This window comes from Mauremys reevesii, linkage group 2, assembly GCF_016161935.1.
Source record: "Mauremys reevesii isolate NIE-2019 linkage group 2, ASM1616193v1, whole genome shotgun sequence".
Taxonomy (NCBI): Eukaryota; Metazoa; Chordata; order Testudines; family Geoemydidae; genus Mauremys; species Mauremys reevesii.
This window is the reverse complement of record NC_052624.1, coordinates 278,406,436-278,423,142: the sequence shown is the minus strand read 5'-3', so window position 1 is coordinate 278,423,142 and position 16,707 is coordinate 278,406,436. Positions and strand designations below refer to the sequence as shown.

General features: G+C 42.5%; 1 protein-coding gene and 1 long non-coding RNA gene across 3 annotated transcripts in view; one reads left to right on the top strand and one right to left on the bottom strand.

Annotated features, from left to right (window-relative positions):
- LOC120397696 overlaps positions 1–16,707 on the bottom strand; it is a 49,189-nt gene that overhangs the window by 30,410 nt on the left and 2,072 nt on the right. The gene's annotated exons all lie outside the window — the stretch shown is intronic.
- Positions 9,540–16,707, top strand: part of SLC45A4 (solute carrier family 45 member 4) — a 111,561-nt gene continuing 104,393 nt past the window's right edge. The window contains exon 1 of one of the 2 annotated variants that reach the window (XM_039524000.1): positions 9,540–9,627. The gene's annotated coding sequence lies outside the window, so the exon portion shown is untranslated. The remainder of the gene's footprint in view (positions 9,628–16,707) is intronic. The other variant, XM_039524002.1, reaches the window with a different exon arrangement.

Here is a 16,707-nt window from a genome sequence, read left to right as displayed (position 1 = left end):
TGTTCCTGAAAGCGCATGCTTCAGGGCTTGAGCCTGTCACCTGCAGCAGTCAGGAAGGGATATTTTTGTTTATTTGTTAGGGGTGTTTTTGTTTGGTTTTTAGTCTACTTTCTCTGAAGCTTCGGGGTGGCCGTGACTGTGATGGGACATTAGGTGGGTGGACTGGTGCTCTAAGGTGGCACTGAGCACTCTCTCTCTGCTATGCTTAGTTGGCTGGTTTTTGCTCACATGTTGCTGAGGGTCTATCTGATCTTCATAGGTGGGGGTCACAGGAATTTCCCCTCAGGTCAGATTAGCAGTGATGTTGGGGGAGGTTGCTTTCCTCTGCAGCATGAGGTGCGGGTCACTTGACAGGATTATCTGCTGTATCTTACTTAATCATTTCTCTGCCATTGTGGGGCGGCAGGCGTTGGTGCATCTTGGTCCCCCTGATCTTTGCCTGTGGCACACAGTAGTTTAGTCTCCTGTGGGCTGCAATACTTTGGCCAAATTCCAGTTGTTGGATTAAGTGTGTGGGTGGTGTTGGTGGCCTGTGATTCATAGGAGGTCAAACTAGAGCAGGGATTCTCAAACTGGGGGTCAGGACCCCTCAGGGGGTCACGAGGTCATTATATGAGGGGTCATGAGCTGTCAGCCTCCACCCCAAATCCCGCTTTGCATCCAGCATTTATAATGGTGTTAAATATATTAAAATATGTTGTTTTTTTTTTCATTTATAAGGGCGGGTTGCACTCAGAGGCTTTCTGTGTGAAAGGGGTCACCAGTACAAAAGTTTGAAAAATAGTTAACTAGAGTATCTGATGGTCCCTTCTGGCCTTAAACTCTATGGAGGGAAAAAACCCACTAGTGCATAGCTCTTAAAAAGACACCGAACCTTGAATAAAAGATTTCAAGTGATGACTTCCCTGAATAAGTTGTTCCAGTGGTTAATTGCCTTTTGCCCCTTACTTCCAGTTTGAACTTCTCTGTCTTCAGCTTCTAGCCACTGAACCTTACTATGCTTTGTCTGCTAGGTTAAAGAGTGCTCTAGTATCAAATTTCTTCTTTCTGTGGAGGTATTTATACACCGTGAATATCTCACATCTTAACTTTCTCTTCAGTAAGTTAAACGTATTTAGCTCATTAAATCACTCATTGTAAGGTACGTTTTCCAGACCATGAATCATTCTTATAGTTCTTCTTTGAACCTCCTCCAGTGTTTCAGTATCCTTCACACAAAATGTGGACACCAGAACTGGATCTTATTGCAGTAGCAATTTCACCATAGCTGTATGCAGAAATCTACAGACACACACTTACTCTCCTCTGAGAGCTTGAGCAAGGGTAAAGGGAAATTGTGTCTTACTAATCTATTAGAGTTCTTTGAAGGGGTCAACAAACATGTGGACAAGGGGGATCTAGTGGACATAGTGTACTTAGATTTCCAGAAAGCCTTTGACAAGATCCCTCACCAAAGGCTCTTACGTAAATTAAGCTGTCATGGGATAAAAGGGAAGGTCCTTTCATGGATTGAGAACTGGTTAAAGGACAGGGAACAAAGGGTAGGAATTAATGGTAAATTCTCAGAATGGAGAGGGGTAACTAGTGGTGTTCCCCAAGGGTCAGTCCTAGGACCAATCCTATTCAATTTATTCACAAATGATCTGGAGAAAGGGGTAAACAGTGAGGTGTCAAAGTTTGCAGACGATACTAAACTACTCAAGATAGTTAAGACCAAAGCAGATTGTGAAGAACTTCAAAAAGATCTCACAAAACTAAGTGATTGGGCAACAAAATGGCAAATGAAATTTAATATGGATAAATGTAAAGTAATGCACATTGGAAAAAATAACCCCAACTATACATACAATATGATGGGGGCTAATTTATCTACAAGGAGTCAGGAAAAAGATCTTGGAGTCATCATGGATAGTTCTCTGAAGATGTCCACGCAGTGTGCAGAGGTGGTCAAAAAAGCAAACAGGATGTTAGGAATCATTAAAAAGTGGATAGAGAATAAGACCGAGAGTATATTATTGCCCTTATATAAATCCATGGTACACCCACATCTTGAATACTGTGTACAGATGTGGTCTCCTCACCTCAAAAAAGATATTCTAGCACTAGAAAAGGTTCAGAAAAGGGCAACTAAAATGATTAGGGGTTTGGAGAGGGTCCCATATGAGGAAAGATTAAAGAGGCTAGGTCTCTTCAGCTTGGAAAAGAGGAGACTAAGGGGGGATATGATAGAGGTATATAAAATCATGAGTGATGTTGAGAAAGTGGATAAGGAAAAGTTATTTACTTATTCCCATAATATAATAACTAGGGGTCACCAAATGAAATTAATAGGCAGCAGGTTTAAAACAAATAAAAGGAAGTTCTTCTTCACGCAGCACACAGTAAACTTGTGGAACTCCTTACCTGAGGAGGTTTTGAAGGCTAGGACTATAACAGTGTTTAAAAGAGAACTGGATAAATTCATGGTGGTGAAGTCCATAAATGGCTATTAGCCAGGATGGGTAAAGAATGGTGTCCCTAGCCTCTGTTCGTCCGAGGATGGAGATGGATGGCAGGAGAGAGATCACTTGATCATTGCCTGTTAGGTTCACTCCCTCTGGGGCACCTGGCATTGGCCACTGTCGGTAGACAGATACTGGGCTAGATGGACCTTTAGTCTGACCTGGTACGGCCGTTCTTATGTTCTTATGTTATGTAAGATACCTAACTTCTCCACCTCATTTCCTCCACCTGTAACATGGGTATATAGTAAATATGGTTGAATTTTTTTCCTGAAACATTTTTGATGAAAAATGACTTTTCAACTAAAAACAAAACAATTCATTTTGTTCAAAATATTCCAACTTTTTCTCTGACATCATAAATCCATAATTGTTCAATACACATTTTTGGAGTTTTTAATGAAAAAATTGCAATTTCTCATTTTAAAAAAAACTGACATTTTCACAGGAAATTTTTTAAAAATTCACAATTTCTCTCAAATACATTTATTTTTCAAACACCTCTAATGTATATGTATGTGTGCATGCATGTACACACACAAACTCATCTTGCATGGCTGTTGAAGATAAAATAGATAATTGTTATATAATTTTAGGAATATGAAAGGTTGTGTTTAACAGCTAAATATTATTAAAATACAAATTATTCTCTCAGAGAACAGCTGTTCTTTGCTGCAGACTGCTTGAGAAAATAGAACAGGCCCTACAAAGTGAAGAGATTGGATAAGGCAAAGCTGATAGCTGAATCTTTGAGGCAGACTCCTTATTCGAGATATAACAATTATCCCTTTGTAGTCCTTTGAATTCTGTAACTGGAGCACTGTGGAAATGCTAACAGGTGTGTTAGAAGGAGCAGCATCGCATCGATTTTTATTGCTGAGTTAATACTGGGGGAAGGGGATCACACACACACACACACACTCCAGAAGAGTTGGCAAGAAAATTTCCTGTTCCCTAAATAAATGACGTTAACCGTAGTATATTAAATGTTTTAAAGCCTGCCCAGATCTGACCACTTGAAAGGCAAAGGGATGGGCAGGATAATAAATGTTTGAAAGCAGATTGCATATCCAACTAGAGGAGAACATGTTCTTGTAGACTGTATTTAGCTAAGCACTAATACATTTATCTATGTTTATTTCTGGTGAAGTGTGAGTCTCATCTCATGGGAGACTCTCTGACTCATGGAGTGTCAGAATAAGACTAAGCCTTCCAAAATAGATTTTTTTTTGTGGGAGTGAGGGTTGATGCATAAGTAACGGGTTTATTTCGTTTGGGTTTTGCCTTTTAATGATCCACCCTGTATGCTTTATGCGCAGGGACTGACATCCTGCTTGTTACTGTGATTCTATCAAATCTCACAAGCGATGCATTGTCACATTGGATGAGGTTGGGGAGGAAAAGAATCCTTCTTGTCTCTGTCCTGTCCAGATATTCCAGTCTGTGTGGCTGCTTTGCTGGGGCTGGAGACCCACAGTGGCATGTGAGACCACAGTGGGCATGTGCAAAAAATTAAGGCACAACCATCTAACAAAATCAAATAGTGTTTTTGCAGTGGTTTATAATTTGGACTACTCCAAATGGATTTTCACCAAGACCGCAAAATGCACGTCCCTGGCCCAGGTCTATCCTTCTGCAAAATGTCACATTTCTGTTCCAAACTCCTGAGATTCTAGAGCTCTTCCAATTAAAGTGGTCAGACAATTTTAACACTGGCAAAGCTGCTTCTCTTTCCTTCTGAAAAATGGCTGCAGTGTTTTTGCCGTAACTTTCCAAAACAAGTAGTCAATCAACGTGCGGCAGACAGCAATTATGGAAAATTACAGCCTGAATGGTTAACATTTGGCCAAACTGTAAGCAATTGGAAATGTGACGATATAAAGGGAAAGTGTTTGGCAAGCTCAGTCTAATGCTTTGGGACTGAAGGTGCTGTGTAAATGTCAGATTATTTTTATGAAGAGAACTATCCTGTCTGAAATGTTACTTGTATCTGGTGCCACCAGACTCCTCATTGTTTTTACTTGTATTTGGTACTATCCCTTGAAAATGCAATAAAAATCCCTCTCTTTTTTCAGCTGCAGTCAGCTGAATGCAGATAAATGGGAATACGTTTTCGGCCAACCCTAGGATTTTGTATAGAAAGTTAACTGAAAGGAAACTTGCTATTTCCTGTATCATCCTTCTAGGGATCTTGAAAGAGTTCATAAAAACCACTTCAGCTGACTTTGTTGCTGGATAGCGGAAGGAAAGGAAACTGTGAACAAGCACAAACACTCAATTCCAAGAGACAAGAGAGACACATATAGGCCATTAAAGAGTAAGCAAAGCCAACTGAAATGTGACAAAAAAATCACCAGTTCTAGTCCAAAAATAATGCAAGGTTCCCCATTCTGCATCATCATAATACTCTGTATTTACCTAGCACCTTTCATCCCAGGATGTCCATACTTTCTAGAAAGATTAAATCCCATAAAGCCCCTGTGAGGAAGGTGGTGATATATTTATTTAGGAAAATGAGACACACATAGGATAAGTGACCTGACAAAGTTCACACAGTAAGTCAGTGGCAGAGTTGGAAATAGGTATGGATCACCTGCTTGCCTTGTGCTCCAGCCACTAAACAGAACTTCCTCTCATTAACAGCACCATCAGTTGTCAAGAGTCTATCAGACTAGTGTCCATTGTAAACTTTTGATTAGAGCTAAATCTAAGGCAAAGCCAAAGATCTGAGCACCTGGGTCCTATGGAATTCACCAGTGGCTTTGAGCAAACCAAACCCTGCAATCCAAACACTTCCCCTCCCTCCCTAAACTTTAGGGATGATTGGAATCCAGATCCAAATTCTCCAGCTTGAACCCATCTCTATTTTTAGTTGTATGGTTCGCACACTTGCCTCTTACTGATAGAGAGTAAAGTTCAAACACCAACTTGGGACAAAAGTGAACATGGGTTTGATCTCCTCCTTGTTCTCACTTCTGCACAGAGCACACATCCACCACAAAATGCCGTCATCCCTGTCAGAAGACCCAGGAGCTGAACACCAGGGTGACTGCAGGTCAATACTCACAGAAACACTGGTCACAGAGCTCCTGGGGCTAGCCAGTCTGACTCTGGTAATTCTCAGGACTATCCACCAGTGAGACGAAAACTAAAAAGCTTTAACTCAGATAAGTACTTCAAAGCTCCTCTGAACTACTCCAAACACCTTTGGTCACGTAATCAGGCTGGGAATCTTGTGAGGAGCAGGCTCTCTTGACAGATGGATAATACCACAAAAATTCACAAATGCCAACCCCATACATTTGCACCCGTGGTAGGAGTCTCAGCAGTGAGGCCAAGGGCTAAATGAGCTATGGAGACTGAACTACCCTTTCTCCAGTTCAGGTCTGAATCATGAGGGGAGAGCCTAGGGGAAAGTGCTGTTGTCATTGCCTATGCTGTACCTGTTACGTTGCTACTAGGGTTGCAAAGCAATTTTAAAAATTAATCACGATTAATCGCGTGATTAAAATAATTAATCGTGATTAATCGTGCTGTTAAACAATAATAGAATACCATTTATTTAAATAGTTTTGGATGTTTTCTACATTTTCAAATATATTGATTTCAATTACAGCACAGAATATAAAGTGTACAGTGCTCACTTTATGCTTATTTTTATTACAAATATTTGCAGGGTAAAAATGATAAACAAAAGAAATTGTATTTTTCAAGTCACCTTTGTAGTGCAATCTCTTTATCATGAAAGTGCAAGTTACAAATGTAGAATTATGTACAAAAAAACCTTGTTTTATTTTTGAATGCAATGTAAAACTTTAGAGCCTACAAGTCCAATCAGTCCTACTTCTTGTTCAGCCAATTGCTCAGACAAACAAGTTTGTTTACAGTTGCAGAAGATAATGCTGCCTGCTTCTTGTTTACAATGTCACCTGAAAGTCAGAACAGGCGTTTGCATGTCACTGTTGTAGCCGGCGTTGCAAGATATTTACATGCCAGATGCACTAAAGATTCATATGTCGCTTGATGCTTCAACCACCATTCCAGAGGACATGCATCCATGCTGATGGCGGGTTCTGATCGATAACGTTCCAAAGCAGTGCGGACCGACACATGTTCATTTTCATCATCTGAGTCAGATGCCACCAGCAGAAGGTTGATTTTCTTTTTTGGTGGTTTGGTTCTATAGTTTCTGCATCAGGGTGTTGCTCTTTTAAGACTTCTGAAAGCATGATCCACACCTCGTCCTTCTGAGATTTTGGAAGGCACTTCAGATTCTTAAATCTTGGGTTGGGTGCTGTAGCTAACTTTAGAAATTTCACATTGGTATCTTCTTTGCATTTTTTCAAATTCACAGTGAAAGTGTTTTTAAAACGAACATGTGCTGGATCATCATCTGAGACTGCTATAACATGAAATATATGTCAGAATGCGGGTAAAACACAGCAGGCGACATACAATTCTCCTCCAAAGGAGTTCAGTCACAAATTTAATTAACGCATTATTTTTTTAATGAGCATCATCAGCATGGAGGTATGTCCTCTGGAACGATGGCCGTAGCATGAAGAGGCATATGAATCTTTAGCGCATCTGGCACATAAATATCTTGCGACACCAGCTACAACTGTGCCATGCGAACACCTGTTCTTACTTTCTGCTGACATTGTAAATAAGAAGTGGGCACCATTATCTCCCGTAAATGTAAACAAACTTGTTTCTCTGAGCGATTGGCTGAACAAGAAGTAAGACTGAGTGGACTTGTAGGCTCTAAAGTTTTACATTGTTTTTGAGCGCATTTATGTAACAAAAAAAATCTACATTTGTAACTTGCACTTTCATGATAAAGAGATTGCACTACAGTACTTGTATGAGGTGACTTGAAAATTTTCTTTTGTTTATCATTTTTACAGTGCAAATATTTGTATTAAAAATAATATAACATGAGCACTGTAGACTTTGTATTCTGTGTTGTAATTTAAATCGATATATCTGAAAATGTAGAAAAACATGCAAAAATATTTAATTTCAATTGGTATTCTATTGTTTAACAGTGCATTTAATCGTGATTAGTTTTTTAAAATCATGATTCATTTTTTTGAGTTAAATGCGTGAGTTAACTGAGATTAATTGAGAACCCTAGTTGCTACATAAAAGGGTGTCAATTGGAAAATTTTCAAGCGCATTTGAGGAAAATATCTACTGAGAAAATAATGTTTCTGGCAGGCTTTTGTGACTTATGTTTCTGGTCTGCCCAAAACCAGTAACTGAAAAAGAGGGAGGAAAATGCATGAAACTTTCTTCATCCATAAAAAACAAAGATTGAGTGATCCGTCTGGTAAACTCCTGGGTCAATGGGACCAGGTTTTGCACCCCTGCGACCCACTTTGTAATGATCAGGGAGAAAAAGCCTTAAACCTCTTAAAAACAGTAAATCTAATCTGTTGTTGACTCTTTACTGTGATGGTGTTTCCAACACCTCCCCAGGGAACTTATTAAACTTCCCAAAGAATCTTATTGATAAGAACCTTCTCTAGCCTAAGCTTTCCCTTCCTGGTTTGAGGCCATTAGTGTCTTACCAGCTTCTAGGGTGACCAGACAGCCAGTGTGAAAAATCGGGGGGGGGGGGGGGTGGGTGGTAATAGGAGCCTATATAAGAAAAAGCCCCAAATATCAGGACTGTCCCTATAAAATCCGGACATCTGGTCACCCTACCAGCTTCTGAGGCTGTGAATAATTCCCTTCCTGCATTAAAATTTGATACCTTTTGATCTTCTGCTGTCCCTCCCGCATCGCTACTCCCCAGATTTTCCCTCGGGAGCTGGGAGAGCAGTCAGCGGCATGTGTGGGAGCTTTCATAGTCTGTCTGCGCTATGGCTCAGGGTAATGCTAGAAGCTTCTTGTTTTCATAAGCAGCAAGCTACGTCCAAAGAAAATAATCTAAAAGCCCAAAAATAATGGCTTGAAACCCAACCAGGGAAAGGGGCCTTAATTTCCAGTATGACGTGCCCCTGAATGCAATCCTATTAGCTTTAATTTCTGATTCATTAACTATGGGCAACACAATCAGAATGATGAAGAATTTTGGAATTATAAAGGGAGTTTTGGGTCACTAAGGGCCTGAGTTTTCAAAAGTGTGCACATGCAGTTGGTGCTATTGTGCATGTTGATTGCATATCTGAGTAACTCGCCTTCCTGCGTGTATATGGCAATAGCTAATATGCATATGCCATTGCAATAACTGCACAAACAATTGCATGCACACACAGCTTTGACAGGCAAGCATGAAAGGTCTGTATGCACTAGAAAACTGTACAGGAACTAATTGAACCAGTGGGACCTCACAGCTGTTAATAAAAACACAGTACTCGGTAGTTTGATCACAATCACAACCACACACTTTCAGGGCAGAGCTTGCTGGAGTCTTGAGTTACCAAAGTTGTTAGATATATTTAAGATTCAGAGATGAGACAGGAGCCAAGAATTTCACAACTGGAAGCTCCGGGGCTGCAAAACTTGGCCAAATTTATGACTCTAACACCACTATATTATCTTAATCCCTGGATTCTTTAAATACTAATTTTTCATTCTCTTGCCAATAAATGTCAATCCAGCTTGTTTTTCAGTTACTCAGATGAGTGTTACTCACCTACTCAGGGGAGTATAAAAACCACCTGAAACTTGTCAACACAACAGCTTCCACCATTACTATGGTAACCCACATGCTTTATACAGCAGCATTTGACTTTGCATTTCCCTGGGCTGGGGAGCGAACAGTGAAGAGGAGACACTGATCTTAGCTGGATGTTCTGTGTTTCTGCACACATGCAGAAAGCAATGCACCTTAGCTAGAAAGACCCAGAAACTTCCAGAATAGGGTGTGGCAGTAACCTGATATGCTCAGAAGCTGTTTCTGAGGCTGTATAAGAAATTTTCATTGTGTGAGCAACCCACCTGGCTGGTCAGACACTAGTCCCCTCTGAGAAAGGAGCCAATCAGAGCACAAGGGGGAAAGGTTATAATTACAGGAATGACAGAAAGACCTGTGGATTCAGTGACTGATCTACCCAGGACCAAGAGATGTTTGTGCTGGGAGGGCTAGGTCCCAATCCCTGTATTACTTTGGATACAGGTCAGTGCTATTCCAGCTCTACTAGGGAAGCCCTCCATTAGGATGTTTGGTCCACCACACTGTGTTTTATGGACCTATAGGGAGAACTTTTATTATCCATAGAGGCTACAGGGGCTGTGTAATTTACATTGAGCTGTCAGCTAACTGCTTTAGACTGGGATGCTGTCTTGTTAATGAGAGCAAATGGGACAGCATTTAATGAGGTGAGGGTTTGTGAATTCTTGCCTGACTTCACTGGGTGTATGGGGAGAAGATGGTGCCTTATAGAGCAAGAACCTGCTAGAGAGCTGGAAAATGGATATTTTATATGCTGATCCCAGTCCCTGTGCCACTCTGTACAGGCTCCAGTCCTGTGTCACCAGCAACTGAGAGGACCAGTCAGCTTTCAACCCAAGGGCTGGAATGCTGCTAGCTGTGGAGATCCCTGGACAGTTTGCTGACCAGGTTCTGAAGTGTTTGAAAGGACTGAGGTGCTGCCATTTCTCAAGCTCTTAAGAGTCCAGGTGACCCACATTACATACTATGGTCGCCCTATAAAGAGTGAGGAAATCATCTCTGAGAGAAGATCAGAGGTGATGTGTTTAGATGCATGTGTACTAAAGTATAGGTAATGTTATGCTGAAACCTTCTATCTGAAGGTTTGTAACAGAAACAAAAGGAGGAAAGGCTGAATAAGGAACACTGCTAGCTTTACTGTCTAATCGTGTGATGTTTCCTGGGGGTACCCAGGTTTGTGAGGCACCTCGCTATCACCTGTCCCTGTCTGTGCCCTCCAGTAGTCAGTTCCCTGGCTTTACCAGCCATAGGCAACACAAGCCCTCCCCTCTCAGCCTATGCAGACTCTGCTATCTCTCTGCATGTTAGTGATGTGAACACATCAACCACCAAGCCCTCTGTGTTCAGCCCCTGGTCGGCTGGACACACACAGTATTCACAGATAAGTTGTTCCCAAAGGAAGAGTAAACCTCGGCTTACCAGCTACTCCTTCAAACACAGACAGCTCTGCTTAATACACAGCACTTGGATTTGTTTATAGTGAAAAAAGGAATGTTTAGTTAACAAAGAACAGAGATTCAGGTAATAGCACGTAGATAGAAGTATTAGAAACAGCTGGATACATGTAAATTAAACCATAACATGCTTTCTGGAATCTAACCTTGCTTAACTGGTTATTGTCATCTCCTAATAGAGCAAAAGACCAGCCAAAATCCTTCCAGCGTATCACAGCTTTCATGACACAAGACACATTGTCCTCTTGCCTTCTTAGTGGAAAGATCTAGTGGAAAGATCTTTTTACCTCCAGTTATAGTTCAAACATTCAATTGTCTGTTTGCAAACAGGACACCCCCTGCTGCTTGGGGGTGGGGGGGTCTGTAGAAAATCAGCTTTTGCGAACTTTTGATTAGCATTTGCTCAGTCTGTAACTAGGCAGTCGTTGTGAAGCACATAATCCTCAATTTACATATAGACAGACAGACAGATAAAACAACTCTTGCCTGAAAGGGATTTCTTTATCACCTTCTGGTGACTAGTCCAAACACACAGATCTTAAGAACAATGTATGTACACATGTAATGCCAACAAACCCCAGTTGTTGGCAGGCAGGATTGAACCTGGGCTTTCTGAAGCTTAGTATATGAGTTAACAGCGCTTAGTCACGGCTGTAGCAGACTCAACAAGCTGTAGTTTGGCTAGATGCCACTAGAGGAGGGCAGAGCACCATTCCAAGCAGGCATGGGTTACACACTTCCCCTAGCTGAGGAAACAAGTCCCAAGCTTCAGAGACTTCCCAGTTGATATCCTGGACAAGCCCCCACTTGTAGCACCCATAGGCGGCGAGTTATATGGGCCCATGGCGCCCGTGCTCCACCAATATTCAGGAACGTGGGCCCAGCTCCACCACCGTTTGGGCGTATATTTTCAGAGCCATTCATAGGGACAGGACAGCTCTGCTTGGACCCGTTTTGAGCACCACCAAAAATTATACAAACCTGGCGCCCATGGTAGCACCAACAGATCCCCGGTTGTAGGCTGGCAGGATCAAATTTGGGACCTCTGAAGCTTAGTGTACAAGCCTCTACTGCATGAGCTAAATGCCACTTGGCTAAGGCCCCACCTAATTCACAGCCATGAAAAACAAGTCACAGACCATGAAATCTGGTGTGTTGTGTGCTTTTACCCTATACTCTACAGATTCCACAAGGGAGACCAGTGTTTCTCAAATTGGGGGCCTAATGCAAAAGGGAGTTACAGGGGAGTCACAAGGTTATTTTACAGGGGGCGGTGTCGCAGTATTGCCACCCTTATTTCTGCACTGCTTTCAGGTCTGGGCGGCTGGAGAGTGGTGGCTGTTAGCTGGTCACCCAGCTCTGAAGGCAGCACCCCGCCTGCAGCAGGACAGAAGTAAGGGTGGCAATACCATACCACGCCAGCAGCAGTGGGCAGCTGCTGGCGGCGGCTCTGCCTTCAGAGCTGGGCTCCTGGCCAGCAGCTGCCACTCTCCAGCTCTGAAGGCAGAGCCGCCGCCAGCAGCAGCGCAGAAGTGAGGGTAGCAGTACCGCAACCACCCCTGCAATAATCTTGCGACCCCCTCACAACTCCTTTCTGGTCAGGACCCCTAAAATTACAACACCATGAAATTTCAGATTTAAGTAGCTGAAATCATGAAATTTACAATTTTTAAAATCCTATGACTATGAAATTAACCAACATGGACTGTGAATTTGGTAGGACCCTACACATGGCTCTTAGCCAAGGCTGTAGCAGACTCATCAACCTCTAGCTGGGCTAAGTGCCATTAGTGGGGGACAGAGCTCTACACCAAGCAGGCATGAGTTACATACATAACTCCTTATGTATTAGCTGTACATACATCTTGCAATAGTTATGGGTGTGACACAGGCTTTCAGTAAAAATGTTACATTATTACACCCTTTAGCAAAGCAGTAGGTAGACCTAGTAACCGTTATGCATCCCTGAACCCTCTGCTTGTCGGCACCAAAAGGACCCTGGGCCACAAATCGCTTTTGTTGAAAAGTTATTCATAGTATTGCAAAGACTGTTTACAATATTTATACTACTTGCAATGGGCTCTGCCTGCATTAAATGTTTGTTTTACTCAGAAAGTGAATGGTGCTCACTCTTTGAAATTTCCTGTGGACTATTACCGTCCATTTTATGAGATGGTAATAGTTGAGTTGTTTTACCATGCAATTGCCCTGATGTTTAGCCCTGTGTAATGTTTTCTGAAACGTCCTGAAAAGATAGAACTCTGGCCTGTGCTTTAGCAAAGAGTTAGCTGAGGTGCAAGAGGAGAGGGAATGTGTAGTACAGGGATCGGCAACCTTTCAGAAGTGGAGTGCCGAGTCTTCATTTATTCACTCTAATTTAAGGTTTCGCGTGCCGGTAATACATTTTAATGTTTTTAGAAGGTCTCTTTCTATAAGTCTATATTATATAACTAAACTATTGTATGTAAAGTAAACAAGGTTTTCAAAATGTTTAAGAAGCGTCATTTAAAATTAAATTAAAATGCTGATCTTACGCCGCCAGCCTGCTCAGCTCGCTGCCAGCCTGGGGTTCAGTTCACCTAGGCCCGCAGCGGGCTGAGCAGGGCCTGCGGCCGGGACCCCAGACCTGCGTGGGGAGGTTTATGGGGTCAGGGCTGGGGTGCGGGGGTTCAGGGATGAGGGCTGGGGTGGGGGGGTGTAGGGCAGAAGGCTGGGTGTGTGGGGGGGTCAAGGGTCCGGGCAGAAGGCTGGGGGTGGGGGGGTCAGGGCAGAGGGATGGGGCTGTGGGGGTGCAGGGCAGAGGGCTGGATGTGGGGGGGGTTCAGGGCAGAGGGCTGGGGCTGTGGGGATGTAGGGCAGAAGGCTGGGTGTGTTGGGGTGGGGGAGTTCAGGGCAGAGGGCTGGGGGGTATGGGGGCTGCAGGGCAGAATGCTGAGTGTGGGGGTCAAGGCAGAGGGCTGAGGGATATGGGGGGGTGCAGGGCAGAATGCTGAGTGTGTGGGGGGGGTCAGGGCAGAGGTGCTCGGCTCGTAGGGGTGCTCCCAGCCCCCTGCCCTGAGCGGCTCAGGGCAGGGGGCTGGAAGGGATATGCCCTGTTCCACCCCCTTCCCCAAAGCCCCGTCCCCCTACCTCTAGGGAACTGCCTGCATGCTGCCGCTCTTCCCCCCTCTCCCTCGCTAGGGCCATCAGCTGATTGGCTCAGGGACAGAGAGGGAGCGGGGCAGGAAAGCAGATTTTTTTTTTAGATTTTTTTTTTAGTGTTTTACAAAACCCAGTATGAATAGAATGTTTTTATTTTTATGTTGCTTTCAATAAACCTTAAAAATCAGAGTTTAAATATACCTGTTCAATACGGCAAATGCAAACAGCAGCCAAGAGCAACTATGTGACAACCAGGAAGTGAAACCAACTAATCTAGTTGCATTGTACAGGCTGAGAGAAATCAAAGTAAACAAACAACATAAAAGGAGGAGAAAACAGATTTTTAGAAATTCAGGTCCCCTTGACAATGTTCTTTGAAGAGAAGAATGACTATAGTAAACATTGACTTCAGTTCTCGCAGTGTGTGTGTTAGTATTTTAATTGCTCTCAGCACATAGCTATCCATTATGTTACTTTCAGGTCTACCAAATCATCCCTTGTTAACTGTAAACTGCCTATTAGCTTAATTCCTTGATGTTTTATGGTGAAGTTAATCATATACTGAGGCTGTAATTTAAAAGGGCAGGATAATTTTATGATGGCTAACATAATTTTTAACAGTGCAAACCAGGAAAATAATTATAGGCAAATCTCATTCTTCAGGGCATAAACTGATGTAGACAACTCATGGATGGCGGTGACAGCAGCATATGTCCATTACATCACCTCATGGCCTATGTTAGCAGCTGGCAGACCTGGCCAGTTGGAGCTAAAGATTTTGCCCCTTGGCCTTCGGTGATTCTTGAGGGAATCCTTTATAAATTCCATCTCATAATTTGGCCCCTATGTAGGAAACAGAGAGAGACACACACACTCATTCTCGCTCTCTCCTGCTGTACAAGGTCTTGTTATGACTTGTCTGTGTCTAAACAAAACATCTTTTGTCGGTTTACCCTGAGACTATATCCTGAATCTCAATTAAGAAAAATCTAGAATTTTCCCAAATGCTCTTTAGGAAAAATACTGTGACATAAAGAGCTATGGGCCTTTTTACACAGATAACCATTAGGTTCAGTAATTAAAGTGCTAACCTAATGGCTGCATATTGGCAGCAAAAACACTAGAGTAAAAAAACCATTTTCAGTCTCCAGCTCAGGATGTTGTGTTCCCTCCAATAACAAGAATCTGAAGCTTTTTAGAAGAGCTTCCTGTGGAAGAAGGGCCACGTTTTCAAAAGTGGCCACTAATTGTGGCTGTTCCCATTTTCTGGGTGCCCAGTGTGACACCCCTGAATTGGCATTGTGGGTGCTCAGCTCTTAAACTTCTTAAAATCAAGCTCCAGTTGTTTTAAAAATGGTGTCATCTAAAGTACAAGCCACTTTGAAAAGTGATCCGTGTCAGAAGACAATACTTTAAAAAAACTGCCATGATACTTTCCTCCCCAGCGTTTGCCAGACAAAATAATCCATGGGATTTAGCCCATTCTGTTGATTAATTAGTCTTTTAAAAACCAGGGCTTTTAAGGGACTGAACAGTGGAGGCAAGTAAGGCTAAAATAATCTAGGCATGCCAGCATATCATGCAAGCGATTCACACTGGAGAATAATCATCTAAATAATCCATTATCTCATGATAATGGTAAAACTTTTAATTAATTACTAACCGTCTCCTCTTTTCTGTCCCTTTCCTCATACAGCATTTATTTAACTGTCTGGAAGTGGGGTTCATAAGCAGCCTTGCAAAACCCTGTCACCCACTAGCCTAGGGCAAGTTATTTCTTTTGATGTGCGAGTAAAATTACATTACACTTTTTGTAATAATCGTGGGAAAGGGTAGGCAAGTAGATGTTGGATCCTGGCTGGTAAATTTTCATGACAGTTTTACAAGTTACAGTGAAAATAGGCATGTAGTGGAGCATGGTAACTGATGACTGTTTGACAATGAACCTACATTCAGCTTAATTAAAGCATCCCTGAACAAGGAGGAGACAGCAGTCCCATTTTGTGTGTCTAGATGGAGGATGTCACATAGACACCTGACAGCAACCTGGACCAGGCTAGAGATCTCCTGGTTTCTGATGTGTATACAGACTTGCCATTTCCCCACACTGTGATCCATGAAATGCATAAAACCACAGTGACTTTTTTTATGTCTCCTGCCCTTTGCATGACTGCAACTCTTTGAACTTGTTTACATTCAGTTTGATTTCAAGATAGTAATCATTGAGCAAGAGGTGATTTGACCAATTAGATTACAATTTACTTTAACTTGCACAGTGCTGCTAGGAACAAATTTTGCCTCTCCCTATTCCCTTCCTGCATGAGCATGTGGAGGATCCCTCCCAAACTCATTCCATTGCTTGATGGGAAGAGGAGAGGGATTTCAGGAGGCTGCACAGGGAGTGTGCATCTAGGAATGCAACTCCATTGAATCTCGCTGTGCAGAAGCTCTTTTGGGGCAAGACAGGTAAGCAGTGGAATCAATGATTTGCTGTTGCACAGATCAGTGTACTATGGACCACATGAACAGGGTCACAAGAGCTACAGAGGTTACTGCAGTCATGAAGCTGGAGTAACAACCATGGAAGAGCTCCTCGGCTACACTATAGTTTGAGAGAAGGGAGGATTCTTCACTTCTTCCACATAGAGACCTCAACAGCAGCTCAGTTACTAAAGACTACAAATTTGGGGCTGGATTGGGGTCTCACTGTCTAGATGTGGGGATTTTTTTTTTAATGCCACTTCATAACACTGTGAATGCTTGAAACTAAAATGTTTTCTTTATGGAAGTGTCTTCCCTGGCATTTGGCTCATCCACTGGTCATAAAATACATGAGGAGGGATAGTGGATATACTGCTTAATTTGACTAATATCTCAGGGGTAGGTGGAGGATCACACTTGGCCACAACAAAGGTTATGCAAACTAATA